This window comes from Cibotium barometz, chromosome 43 (genome assembly GCF_041138505.1).
Source record: "Cibotium barometz isolate CiBa-2024 chromosome 43, ASM4113850v1, whole genome shotgun sequence".
Classification (NCBI taxonomy): Eukaryota; Viridiplantae; Streptophyta; class Polypodiopsida; order Cyatheales; family Cibotiaceae; genus Cibotium; species Cibotium barometz.
The window spans coordinates 19480296-19493332 of record NC_141088.1 but is presented as its reverse complement, the minus strand read 5'-3'; the positions used below and the strand labels follow the sequence as shown (position 1 = coordinate 19493332).

The 13037-nt window shown below is 39.7% G+C and overlaps 1 pseudogene across 1 annotated transcript; it reads right to left on the bottom strand.

The window, feature by feature from the left end:
• Positions 1 to 1353: 1353 nt before the first annotated feature.
• Positions 1354 to 2127, bottom strand: LOC147613653 (germin-like protein 8-2 pseudogene; annotated as a pseudogene). The gene has a single exon (XR_015263249.1). The product of XR_015263249.1 is annotated as a germin-like protein 8-2 pseudogene (transcript).
• Between the last annotated feature and the right edge of the window lie 10910 nt (positions 2128 to 13037).

Sequence of the window (13037 nt, the reverse complement as noted above, 5' to 3'; positions counted from 1 at the left end):
AACCATGGATTACACGTCCTAGGATTGATTCACGATTATGCTTTTATGCGTGTGGATCTTGGATGGACACTCAAGTAAGTGTTATTATTGCTTTCAAGTAATTCAACATCAAGCCAAGAGGCCTTGTTGTTGAAGTAACTTTGACATAATCTCGTTCTCTATCCGATGGGTAAACAGTACTGGTCAGCCCGAATCTCAAAATATCTCTCTCTCTCTCACTGTTCCTCCATAAAATCACCTCAAGGCTCTGAAAGAATAGCCCAAAAAATAGCGAATAAGAATTAGTTAGATTACCATGCACGAAAATGATAAAGATAGTAATCTTTTCTTAAAACCAGAATTAGTTAGATTACAAAACACTGGAAAGTGGTATTGGTTTCATTTCGCGAATACCGACTAAACTGTGCGGGATCTCCAAATGGCCCGAACACGGACTTTGTTTCTCTTGTGATGATCTAACTTTCTTTAATACTTCTCTTTGACAAATATAGTTATCCACCCCCTCATGGGAAGCCTTTACTAAAAATTAAGGGTCAAGTTGGTATCCAGGCCCTGTTTCGAGCGCCCGTTGTGGCTATATTTACTATGTAAACTCCCATGCGAGTTTCCTTTAGTCTAAACTTCCCACTGTGACCCTCTTATACATTATCGAAAATGGTTAGGTATGGAATATAAATCTCTTACGAATGATGGCACAAAATAGGTATAAAAACTCCAAAATTGGCCAAAAATCGACATCTCTAAAATCACTCAATTTGTGACCAAAATTAAAAGTATTTGCCACTTTTAAAACATTTAATATAGATGCTAAAAACCACCAAGTCAACTGGACCCAAAAATACATACATAGGAGTACGTTACATCCTCTTTTGAACTTGAAAGTATAGAAACATTGGGCAACTATTTCACATTTTGAGTGTAATGTGCTGACATGTAGTGTAATATTGGCAAATTTACCTCAGTAACAAATACAAGATAGCAAATTTGGATTTTCTATCCCTATAAAATAGCCCAACGCTGTTTGAAGGCCCTTTTAAATTAAAATAGCCAGTGGACTAACATTAGTCTCCATTTTGTTCCCCATTTGTGCATCTTCTTCACCTATATCAAAACTTCCTGGAAACTTCAAATTTGAATCAACATGATCCCTATTTTCAAAACAAGAGACAGATATATATGATAGTTAAGTATGTATTTTAGAATCAATCGATGCATACCATAAGACTGCGATTTTGCTTCGTACTGTATCTTGAAGTTTCTAAACACACTCATTTTAGATACTCCTTGGATTAAAATTATGATAAATGAACTTACTCAAGAGCTTACATTGGCAAGTTAATTCGGCAACTCCACTAGTTCGGAAACATCGATGATATTATTTAGAAGATGAAATTATTTAGAAGATGATATTATATAGTAAGGCATTGTTCCTTGTCACAGCTAGGAGAGGGTGGTCCTGACGCTAGCAGTGAGGAGGTCCACCTCTTTCTTCTCGATGCCGAAGGCCGTTTCGAGCACCTGGTCGGGGAGGGGCGGATTGGCCGCGAAGAGGGCGGCGGCGAGCTGCGAGGTGCCCGGGTTCTGGCTGTTAAGGGCGGAGATGGCCAGGGCGGGCTGGTGCATGTCGGGGTTGAGCTGGAAGTGCACTAGGCCACGGGGGAAGACGAAGAGATCGCCTGGGGAGAGGTTCTGCTGGAAGAGGGAGTTGTTGGTGGAGACGAAACCCACCTGGAGCATGCCCTGGGCCAGGAAGAGCACCTCGGTGGCGCGGGGATGCACGTGGGGAGGGTTAAGGCCCTTGGGCTGAAAGTCGATGCGCGCGATGGACAGGCCCTGCGTGTTGAGGCCCGGGAAGTTGGTCGCGAAGGCCAGGTTAACGGCGGAGCCCAGTCCTTTGACCAGGGGTGCCGCGTTACGAAGCAGCGTTGACGTGAAGTCCGAGGGCTGCACGCGGTTGGACGGCTTGCAGGTCAGCCCGTTGAGGGTGAGTGGGCCGCCGTCCGCCACGCAGAAGTCCTGCAGAGGGTCTTCATCGGCGGCACTCACCTCGACTATGAGCAGCGGCGGCGCAGAGGAGGCCAACAGCATCAGCGCGGCCAGAAGCAAGTAGCTAACTGCCATGACTGAGAGACTAGCAAAGAGTACATATTGAAAAGAAGGCACTCGTCGCTGCAATTTATGAACGGCGCCCGAGTTCAAAGATTCTACTATCTGCCACGCCACAAGGACGGGTGAACGCTATCTGAAAGCAACTGGAGTTCGGCTCGGTTCTCCGGTCAGCATCTTACGGCAGCGCTGCCATAAGATGAAAAACCCGTGATCTAAGTTTGAACACAAATGCCATCAATCCCCCATGAAATCTTAGGGTCATTAGGATACTTTCACTCTTCTACAAAGCACCAATTTGGGGTCCCTACAGGCTACAAATATATATATGGCTGGAGCCTTCCTTTACTCTTGTGGAAGAAAATATTTGAAGCACCATAGATCTAAACATATTAGTAGGAACTTGTATGAAACCATACCATACTTGTGTGAAGTTCATGATCCGCACACACGATAACTAGGAGGTGGATTGCACTACTTCATTGTAAACTATACATCTATAAATGCAATCATTTGAACCCAATGATAGTAGTCGAATAGTTAATGTGAGACCCACCCCACCATCACGTCGCGAGCACCTACCAAATTATGTATGTAGATTTCTTCGACTCTCAACCAAGTAGAGCATATGCATTTGTCAAAGGAGGTGGATTGCACGACTTTATTGTAAACTGTATATCTATAAATGTAAACATTTGAACCCAATGATAGTAGTCGATAGTTAATGTGAGACCTACCCCGCCATCACATCACCCACCAATGTTGAATAATAAGACTAGCACATTCTACCTTCTCCACTACACTATATGGGTCTGCTGGGGACCACTGTCCTACCTAAAAACTATAGGACTATCTTTACTCTTGTTTAAGAAAGTGTTTCTACTGACCTGCATCTACATAATCCCTTATGTCAAAATAAAGTCATGCATGATTGTAAGCTAGTGGAGACACAAATCATGCTTGTAGAGCCATATTTAAGTGTGGACACATTGGGCAAGTGAACACAAATCATGTGTTAGTGACTTCATGATGCAACACACTAGATGATCAACTGGGCAAGTGAACACAAATCATGTAGCTTGAGTCTTATAACTATTTTAAGGTTATGAGAAACCCATACTTCAGGCCCAAGGGACGTACGAGTTAAAAGAGAGGACCAGTTTGAAAGAAAGTACAATCTCTCAGCGTAATTTTTCTCATGTGCATGCTTGACAGATAAATGATGCTTTCATTTTCATATATTTATGAGCATAGAAAGACATTTCATTTAATATTTAAAGTATCTTTAAAATCATCAATAGAAGTGCCATGCCACAATCAATCACTACATGCCAACAATCACAACAAAAAAGAAAACTAAAAATATATAACATTGTGATAAAAAGATAATATTATCCAAATACCTTCAAATGAACATGCATTTTTGGTCTTTTTTTAATAAATAAAAAACAATTTTGAGGTAAAATACATAATATAAGGATTGCAGGGATATCTATATCTACTCCTTCTTCATGTGTAACATCTCATGTAACTTATTTGCACTCTACCCATGCCTAAACATAAGGGTCATGTAAATACATAAGAACTTAGTACCACTTTTCTACCATCTAGCCATATGTCCAGTAGATAGAACATACACTGCAGAGGGTCTTCATCAGCGGTACTCACCTGGGCTATGAGGGCGAGGCCAACACCATCAGCGTGGCGAGAAGCAAGTAGCTGACTGCCATGACTGAGAGACTAGCAAAGAGTGAGCAAAGAACTCGTCGCTGCAAGTTCAAAGATTCCACTATCTCCCACGCGACAAGGACGGTGCACGCTCATCGCCCAAGTTCAAAGATTCCACTATCTCCCACGCGACAAGGACGGGAGAACGGGATTGTATTTACTTGATGTATGAGCCATTTACGTATACATAAATGTGAGACCTTCCCCCACCAATGTTGAATAATAAGACTAGCACATTTTCTGGGCGAAGCCAATGAGACACGGATTCCCTGAAGATCAGCTTATTCTGGGTAAGGCCATCAATAGTCAGATGGTTAAGAGACAAGTTACATAGGCATGGCATACACGTAAGTGCAGAATGAGATACCCATACTAGACTATACGAAGGGTAGAGGGAGATCTTCTCCAAACATAATATCCTCACACTGCAGGCTACAAATTGTAATGCCGCATTTCCAAATGTCATATATAAAGTTATACTTATGGATTTCAAAAACCTTATATAATTATTAAAATTTGGTATGATTATACAGATAAAATGAAACAGTGAAAAATAGGTATGTTTATGATAAAAAACCAAAAGTAAGTCCGCTTTAATATACATCACTGTTTTGGAAAATGGTTCATGAAAGTTATTGATTATAGCCACCCTGATAATTTTAGGTACCACATAAGTATATTCTGCTATGTAACTTGAGTCTTACATAGACAATTGTAAGGTTCTACCAAACCTGTAATTTGGACCCAAGGGACGTACGAGCTAAAGAGAGGACTGGTTTATTCTTTCACCCTAGTTTTTCTTATATGCATGCTTGATACATAAATGATGATTTCATTTTCATGTATTTATGAGAATACAAAGACGTTTCATTTAATATCTAAAGTATCTTTAAAATCATCAATATAAGTGCCATGCGACAATCCATCACTACATGCCCACAATCACAACAAACAAATAACTAAAAACATATAACATTGTGACAAAAAGGTAATATTATCTAGATATCTTGAAATGAACATGTATGTTTGGTCTTTTTTCCTAGATAAACCCATGAACTCATTAATCCCCATGAAATCTTAGGGTCATTAGGATACTTTCACTCTTCTACAAAGCATCAATTTGGGGTCCCTACAGGCTACAAATATATATGGCTGCAGCCTTCCTTTACTCTTGTGGAAGAAAATATTTGAAGCACCATAGATCTAAACATATTAGTAGGAACTTGAATGAAACCATACCATACTATGCTTCAAAGATTATGAGACATAGAGCAACATTCATTAGGGAAGAAAATATGATGCCTATAGATATGGTTGATCTTGAGCACATTAGGTATTTGGTGAAGTTCATGATCCGCACACGATAACTAGGAGGTGGATTGCACTACTTTATTGTAAACTATACATCTATAAATGCAAACATTTGAACCCAATGATAGTAGTCGAATAGTTAATGTGAGACGTACCCCACCATCACATCACCCACCAATGTTGAATAATAAGACTAGCACATTCTACCTTCTCCACTACACTATATGGGTCTGGGGACCACTGTCCTACCTAAAAACTATAGGACTATCTTTACTCTTGTTTAAGAAAGTGTTTCTACTGGCCTGCATCTACATAATTCCTTATGTCAAAATAAAGTCATGCATGATTGTAAGCTAGTGGAGACACAAATCATGCTTGTAGAGGCATATTTAAGTGTGGACACATTGGGCAAGTGAACACAAATCATGTGTTAGTGACTTCATGATGCAACACACTAGATGATCAACTGGGCAAGTGAACACAAATCATGTAGCTTGAGTCTTATAACTATTTTAAAGTTCTAAGAAACCTATACTTCAGGCCCAAGGGACGTACGAGCTAAAAGAGAGGACTAGTTTGAAAGAAAGTACAATCTCTCAGCGCAATTTTTCGCATGTGCATGCTTGACAGATAAATGATGCTTTCATTTTCATATATTTATGAGCATAGAAAGACATTTCATTTAATATTTAAAGTATCTTTAAAATCATCAATAGAAGTGCCACGCAACAATCAATCACTACATGCCAAAAATCACAACCAAAAAAAAAACTAAAAATATATAACATTGTGATAAAAAGATAATATTATCCAAATACCTTCAAATGAACATGCATTTTTGGTCTTTTTTAAATTAAAAAAATAATAATTTTGTGGTAAATTACATATAAGGATTGCAGGCAAATATCTATATCTACTCCTTCTTCATGTGTAACATCCCCCAATGTAACTTATTTGCACTCTACCCATGCCTAAACATAAGGGTCATGTAAATACATAAGAACTTAGTACCACTTTTCTATCATCTAGCCATATGTCCAATAGATAGAACATACACTGCAGAGGGGCGGTACTCACCTGGGCTATGAGGGCAACGTAGAGGAGGCCAACACCATCAGCGTGGCGAGAAGCAAGTAGCTGACTGCCATGACTGAGAGACTAGCAAAGAGTGAGCAAAGAACTCGTCTCGCTGCAATTTATGAACGGTGCATGCTCATCGCCCAAGTTCAAAGATTCCACTACGCGACAAGGACGGGAGAACGGGGCAACTCGAGTTCAATTAGGTTCTCCGGTAAGCATCTTACGACACTGCTGTCTTGTTATGTATGTTGAAATGTGTGAGTGGATTGTATTTACTTGATGTATGAGCCATTTATGTATACATAGAGCTTCGTATGTTCTATTTATTGGAACATAAAGCTATGCATGCTCTATGTATGCATGCACCATAAACCTATACATGCTCTATGTATCCAGACATAGAACTATGTATGCTCTATATGTATGTATGCATAGAGATCTGCATGCTATATATATATGCATAAATGGATCATACATACCTCTATGTATGCTCTATGAATGCATACATAAAGCATACAGAGCTCTATGTATGCATAAATGGAGCATACATAGCTATATGTAGGCTCATGTATGCATACATAGAGCATGCATAGTTCTTAATGCTGCCTCGACTGAAACAAGTAAGGGTGGTTAATGCTGCTTGGATTGAAACAAGTAAGGATGGTTAATGCATTCCTTAAATGATGTAAGAACCTACTTTCTTATATGCATCATGAAATAAAAAAGCATGCGTGCGGTGTACGTAAGAGTTGAATGCAAGGAAAGATTTTCAATGGCGAGGCTCTAACTATAGTGTATAGTGTGTACCTATAGTGTATAGTGTGTATGTGTTAGTGTATAGCGTGCTTGCATAAGAGGTATGCTGAAAACCTGAACGAGTACGACTAGAAATAGGTGCATTAATTTTACTATCACACAAGGTTTGCACCAGCCATTTAGGCACACCTCTAGCCTGCTCATTTTCAGCCCTATCCTCATAAATTACATCCTATAAATCTGCATCAGAAATAGGCTGATCTATGATATCGTTTGAAATCTGCATAGGCTGAATATTTGACTCATTAGGACTTACATTTGAATTCCCATCAGAAATAGGCTGATCTATGATATCGTTTGAAATCTCTATAGGCTCAATATTTGACTCATTCGGACTTACATTTGAATTTCCACCTATAAGCAGAGGCAACAACGTATCAAATACATCCCGTGAGCTCACACCTGTCTCTTTGGTACATGATAACAAAGACTGCACAGCATCTTCTACAAAAACATCTCGACTAATCAAGATACGCTTTGATTGCGGATGATACAATCTGTAACCCTTGCTCTCAGCACTGTAACCAACAAAAATGCATTTGACAGCCTTATCATCCAATTTTCTACGTTGTTGCACAGGCACTAAAGCATAGGCCAAGCAACCAAAGACATGAAGTGACCAATAGAAGGCTTCCTGCCATGCCAAGCTTCATATGGAGTAACAGACTACAAGGCCTTAGTGGGACACCTGTTGAGTACATATGCAGCACACATGACAGCCTCAAGCCAAAACGCATGTAGGAAAGCTTGGCTCTTGACCATACATCGTGCCATCTCCATAAGTGACCTGTTTTTCCTCTCAGCAACACCATTTTGCTGAGGGGTATACGGCACTGTACATTGGTGTGTTATCCCATGACTAGCCAGAAATGCATCAAACTCTTTAGACATGTACTCCCCCCCTGATCAGAACGGAGGGTGCCCATAGTACAATTGGATACATTTTCAACCATAAGCAAAAACTGTTTGAAGCACAAAAACACTTCGGACTTTGCCTTCAGTGGATATACCCATGCATGCCTTGAGTAATCATCAATGAAAGTCACGAAGTACAAGTGTTTACTAAATGACGGAGTTTGCATAGGCCCACATACATCACTATGTACAAGTTGCAATTTGCGAGTGGCCTGCATAGAACCATCCTTTGGAAACGCAGAACGCTGCATTTTACCCAAAATACAGTCTTCACAAATACGTTTCAATGGTGCCTCAAGAGGGGGCAATGAAGCAACCATATCAAATTTCTGCAAACGCAACAAACTAGCAAAGTTCAGATGACCAAAACGAGCATGCCATAGTTTTGCATCTGAAACTGCCTTTTCATTAGAAACTGCATTTGCTGAATCTTCCACACACTTGTCATAAGAATTGAGCCTATACAGCCCACGAAACAAGGTGCCAGATGTAATAATCGTATAACCAGAAGTCAAATCATGAACAGTACATCTGTCATCCACAAATTTGACTACAAGTCCAAGTCTAGCAAGCGCAGAGACAGACAATAGATTCTTCTTTATCCCTGGCACATACAAAGCATCTGAAAGTGTGAAAGCGCTGCCATTTGCAGCAGTAAGCATAATTTTCCCAACGCCCTTCACTGGGTAAGAAGCATTATTGTCACATGTGACAGTATTCCCATTAGGGACAGCCTCAAGACAAGTGAACATATGACGATGTGAGGTAATGTGCTTTGTAGCACCACTGTCAAAATACCATACATCAGAGTCAACAGAAACTGCCAAACATGCATCATGTACAGATGGGTCAAACTGGCAATACATGCTAAACGCCCATTCTGTATCCTGCACAACATTTACAGAATCTGCATTTGTAGAAGTATCCGCTATTGTGGCTGCATTTGACCTCTTTCTTCTTTGCCTCTTTAGCCTTTAGCTTAGGGCAATTCTTAATGACATGATCAGTTGCCTTACAATAGTTGCACCTGATCTTTTTCTTGCCTTTATCAAGAGCCTTCTCAGACCTATTGTTGCTACCTGTGGAAGGAGAAGAAGTTGCAGACCTACTAATAGGAGAAGAAATAGTGGAAGGGGCTGCCTTACCACTTCTTCTTTGGGGCAGCAACAAATGCGTGATCAACTGCATGCTGCCTAGCCCTGTTTTACTTGGACTGTGCTTCTTGCAAGAGCTTGTTAACTAAAGTATCATGCTTGACAACATCAGTAACAAGTCTCCACGTGGAAGCAAAAGTCTGATATGACTCAAGTAAAGCATCAAGAACAGTCTGCACAAGAGAATGATCAGGAATAATCTCACGTGCAGAAATCAACTATTCCTTGAGATCTTTAATATCAGCAAGAAAAACATTCATGTCATATCTTCCTGCATAATCTTCGATTCTAGCTCTTTACGCAGGTAAGAGATTTTTGCCTCGTTACGACCTGCATACAAACCAGCTAGAATATCCCAAGCTTGTTTTGCTGTTTTAGCTGAACGAATATGTGGAGTGATGTTATGTTTGACAGAAAGTGCAATCAAGGCATGAGCCTGCGCATCTTTACCATCCCAACGAGCTTGTTCAGCAGTGGGTAAAACAACAACAACAGTAGAGCTACTAGAACTTGCAACATCCTCAACAGATCCTACATCCACAGAACCTGGACGTACATCCATACCCTGCACAATGTTCCACACTCCTTTTGCAACCAAAACATGCTGCATCATGTATGCCCAAAGTGGGTAGTTGCTGTCTCCATCCAATTTGTCATCAGCGGGACAACATGCGAAATACATCATTACTGTTATCAGCCATGGCCACTGACTGAAACTGATGCAAAAGCTACCTGTAATGAAGCAAAGACTGAACAGAAAACAACTCGTGCTATGTAGCACGGTCCACAACAATAGAATACGTGTGCCTGTTATGCAGAAAACTGCACTGTTGAAATTTCTACACAGAATGATGAAAACACCTGTACAGAACTTGTAATGCAAAAACGGAGCCCGAAATGACCTTAGATGCACAGTATAGGGACTTGTAAGCGGTCGTGAAAGCTCACCTCAATCGGAGAACGTGAGTCGGAGGGTGCTAGTAGCAGCGTAGCCCTGGGAGCTGATGCCTGCTCTGATACCAATTGTTGGAATTAGGGTTGCAGGAAAGCACACAAAGCTTGGAGAAGAAGAAGCAAGAATGCACACAACACACAGTGTATTAGATTGTGTCAATGTACAAAGATAAGTTAGTCCTAGAATGATGGGCGTATTTACAAGCCGGGAAAAAAAACCTCCTAAAGAGGAAAAAAAGTACCCCGGTGGTCCTAAGTGTGTTCACACACATCACTGCCTATATATATGGTAACAGTGCTTAGGGTCATTTACTTGTGGGATTAGGGAACATGGGCCTTGAGACTATACAAGGCATGTGCTCTAGGACTATCGTAACCTTTTGATACCTTTTGAACCTTTGACCTTTGGATACATATCTTTTCAGCCATTCCTTAGTATTAATTGCTCAAGCTTTCCCTAATCCAAGCTAATTAGGCTAATTCATGCGACTAACCTAGATGTTACTTTCTTTCATTGGTATCTGAGCTCTAGGCTTAGATCTTAATGCTTTGATTAGGAGATTAATAATTTTTGGATTACTCTTAACTTAGTTTTTGAAAATGCATTTTCTTGATCATGATTAGTGTTAATAATTTTCTTGATCATGATTAGTGTTAATAATTTTCTTGATCATGATTAGTGGTGTTAATCATTTTTAGAATTGAGTTTTACACAGTTTTCAGATTTGCTATTCTCTAGTTTTGAGAAGATTAGCAATCAAACTTAAATTTGTATTAATGACTGTTTTTTCAGAACCTTGATCCACTTCAGTGTTTGATTTCTTGAAGTTCTTGATCTTCTTGATCTTGATTTCTTGATTTTCAAAATTAGGGTTTGTAGAGAATTCTAGTAACAAATATTTAGTGATTTTCTTGCATTATCTTGCTTAGCGAGCGTATAGTTTCAAATATCAATCCTTAAAGCCCTTATTTCTTCAAGATCAAACCCTAGATTCTTAAATCTTGGAGTTCTTGGAGACGCATTGCAAGAAAAGGACTGATGTGTAGAAAATCAAGGTTGCTGTGTAGAGTTTTTAGATTATTGTGAAGAATATTCAGATTGCTGTGCAGAGTTCTCAGATTACTGTTGCAGAGTTGCAAAGTGCTGTGTAGAGAGTATTTATTGTAATTCTGAACAGATTTTAGTGCATTTCAAGATTAATGAAGTTTTCAATAAATCTTGGAGGAGTAAGTGCACAAACTTTAACTTCATTTCATGTTTCTTGAATATTGTGCAACTATGGCTTGCTCAACAAGCAACAAATTGATAGACATTAATACTTGGTGAAAGATTAAGTGAATCTTGACAACTTTTGACAAAGATTATATAACAATTGCAATGAAATTGTGAAAGCTTCAAGAGCTATAAATTACAGAGAACAACAATGAAACGATGTAGCTCTTGAGCAAGAAAATGTGTAGAAACTGTTAAATCTTTTCAGATTCGTGCAAAAGCAAGGTCTTATCATAGATTAGTGTTAATATTTCAAAGACTAATGTTAAACACACTTCTACAACAAATATTGATCAAGCTATACTAATTTTGATGAAAGGAGGACAAGATTATCAAGCAAAACAATTTCATGGTTTGTTGGAATGCAAGTAAGATTGACAGTTTGATGCAAAAGTTGATGTATGCATGACATAATGACTTAAATCCATGTAAAAAATAATGCATACTAGGCAAGCAATGATGAATGTATTCCATGTGAGATGGATTCTTGCTGCAACTGTTTGTTGTTAATCAAGAAAGCCTCACTGGGAGTTGAACCCAGACCATTGGCACTAGCCAATATTCTCCGTACACCATAAGGCTTGAGTTGTGTTGGGTTGTTGGGAGAGACTACCAACAATTGATTGGTTGGCAGCCTTCAAGGATTTACAACTCGAGTTGTGTTGGGCTATTGGGAGAGACTACCAACAATTGATTGGTTGGCAGCCTTCAAGGACTTACAACTCGAGTTGTGTTGGGCTATTGGGAGAGACTACCAACCATTGATCGGTTGGTAGCCTTCAAGGATTTACAGCAAGTTGGGCAGCATAGGAGGGGTCTTCTAACCTAGCTGGCCAAGGGAGCATTAGAAGGTCTTGACAACAGCAGCAACAAGCTTACACATTTTCTTCATTGAGCTATAACAGCCCTTAGACAGTGGTTTGCAAGACAATTTCCATGTATGCTTGAAAAATATTGATGATCAAAGGCAAACAATTGGTAGCACATTGAGCTATAGCAGCTCTCGGTTAGTGGTTTGCAAGACAATTTCCAAGTATGCTTGCAAAAGATTGATGATAAAAGGCAAACAATTGGTAGCACATGTGCTCTAGCAACAAACAAAAGTCACATTATTTAGAATTTGTACATGAAGACTCCAAAACATATTTATGTCCTTCCTTGTCTCACAAGCTAACTGTTAAAAGGAAAAGATACCATAAACTAATACTAAAAAAAGTGAGAAAAGCCTATGTAGAAATAGAGGTCTCATTCTTAGAAGCTGAAGCCAAAACAAGCTTTGGCTGCACTCCTCCAAGCTTGTAAGTGCCATCAAGAGCATTGGGAAGCCCTAGCATCTTCAGTGCAATATGGGCTGCCTTCTGATCAGAAACCATCATATCTCCAAACCTCTTCAGTGCATTAGCACAGGCAACGTTTTGATCACTTGAGAGCACAGGTAAGGCCATCAACGTTGGTATTCAACATTCACGGTTTGCAGCATAAGCGTCTCATCAGTAACAAGCACCGCACATGCATTTTGATGACTTAAGAGCAGAGAGGTAAGGCGGCCATCAGAGTTGGTATTCAACATTCACTGTTTGCATCATAAGCGTCTCAGAGCAAGTGCTTCAGAGCAAGCAGCTCACAGGCATTTTAGCGTGAAGCAAGTTTCATAGAAGCAAGTGCAGAGACGCGTTAATCTCGCCAGTGAGAAGAGAGTG